The sequence below is a fragment of the Bombus pyrosoma genome, linkage group LG17 (genome assembly GCF_014825855.1).
Source record: "Bombus pyrosoma isolate SC7728 linkage group LG17, ASM1482585v1, whole genome shotgun sequence".
NCBI lineage: Eukaryota > Metazoa > Arthropoda > Insecta > Hymenoptera > Apidae > Bombus > Bombus pyrosoma.
Window position 1 is genome coordinate 4,293,113 of NC_057786.1, and position 2,053 is coordinate 4,295,165.

The 2,053-nt window shown below is 33.4% G+C and overlaps 1 pseudogene; it reads left to right on the plus strand.

The window, feature by feature from the left end:
• Positions 1-392: 392 nt before the first annotated feature.
• Positions 393-2,053, plus strand: part of LOC122577091 — a 238,994-nt pseudogene continuing 237,333 nt past the window's right edge.

The following is a 2,053-nucleotide window of genomic DNA, read 5'->3' on the forward strand; positions in this document are numbered from 1 at the left end:
TTTTTTTTTTTTTTTGAAAATTAGTTTGCAGACTTGTAAGAATATATACATATCTTTCATTTCTTAAAAATTTCTTACTTAACGATGTAGTACCATAATTTTAATTTTTGTTAAAGTTGAGTACTGTATGAGTACGTTTTACACTAACTGTGCGTTAGTGTTTTTTAACCTCAGCAAAATAGATCGTAATATGAAGTGGAATTTGCAATTCACATATTTTCGCCTAATAAAATGTTATTTGCAATAAAAATATCATTAAAATGTAAATATATGGGCAATCACTGATACAAAGTCAGCTGCGACCGAAGTTTCACGATCAAGGTTCATACAAATTATTTCTTCCGTGATCCTGGAAATAAAAATGTTAATCGATACATTCATGTATGACGATATACAGTTTAGGTAGTAGGGTAATGTTATTAAAGCTACGAGTATCTAGAGGAATATCACATCGTATATCTTTACAGTACCGTGACAGAGGTGTCGAGATTTACTATCGTGAGGTCGCATTTTTGTTCGATCTTTGGTAAAGAATACACAGTGAAAATAGTATCAGGTAACAAGCTGTTCCTTATCATTCTACATTCAATCATGTGTTTTATTAACTGTCAATCATCACTACCAATATCGTATGTATCAAAAATACCATCGGATTATTAATTATTACAATAGTTTTGTGGTGGAATGGATGAGGATCAATAATGACTATAATTCATTTCCTTGCAATCGCATCCGCTTATTTATACTGGTCGGGGCAGAGTCGGAAAATTCGAATTCGTTTTTGTTCGACGGTTGCATGTAGCGGCGACATTGTTTTTCCCGAAGTTTATTTATCATTACGTCATGCGTCAAGACTATGTCAGTGTCCTGAGGCAAAACAAGAACACGAGTCGCACTCGATTCGCTTCGTCCTTTGACTCCTGTGCCGCTACAGTTTAAATGAGGTTATTGAATTTTCGAATACTTCTTTTGTATTTTACATCTCACGCAGTAAAACTGATTCATTATTGTGGTTTTTCAATAATTTACAACCAGTCAGTAGAGATAATCGGAACATTCGCCTTCATGTGATAGTTGGATGAAAATCTGGCTATATTCTGGCAAAAGTTGAGGTTAGGTACGGTTTTTCATAAGTTATTGTTAGGACATGCTTTGATTTTGCGGGTTTATGAAAGGTGAAAATACCTTCTGCGGTGACTATGTCATGTCGGAGACACAATAAATCACGAAACCGATAGATCGCCGGTGTTCTCCTCGCGTCGCAGTTCGAACGTTTCACGAATAAGGTGAAAAAATTGAACTTTGTATATGAAAATAGAATTTATTATGCATATTCAATCGAGTGACAATCCAAAGTGTTACAGAATGTGATCCGAACGCTTATTTTGGAGGGGTTTTGTACTGTGGTTTTTTTAGTCCCTCTGGAGGGGGTGTCGTCCGGTGTATCTCAGAGGCACCTATTCCATTACTATTTGATTATTGTTTCGATGACTGTGGTATGCAGGATGTCTAGCATATCCTATTACTGTTTCTGAGCGGGTGGTCTTCTTGAGCATGTGACAACTACATTAACCATGCGAGATATTCTAATCATTTTACATTTTAAATGGTAAGGATCCTTTGTTTGTAGTAAAATAAATTGAAACAAACGCAAATGAACTGAAGCAAACGTATGTAATATTGATTAGATATAAAAGAAACTTTGAAATGGCAATGGAAAGATTATATCAAAGATTATAATTTCAAATAAAATACTATACATCGTGATAAAATACATTTCCCTTGTTATGTTTATCACATTCTTTGTAATTATACTTGTTAATTATTTAGATGCTGCGTAAAAATATCTCCTCGAATACGAACATAAATATCATTTCATAGACATTCAAGAGTTAAAAAGATTTTATGTTTAATATTTTTACAAAATTGTCGATAGTAATTATTTAATTGTAATAATTTCCTTCGCTTGTATACTATATGTACGTGTGTACAATATTTCACGTACCAAGTCTCTATAAAACAACAACTTTTCTAACAAACGGTTTGGTATCGT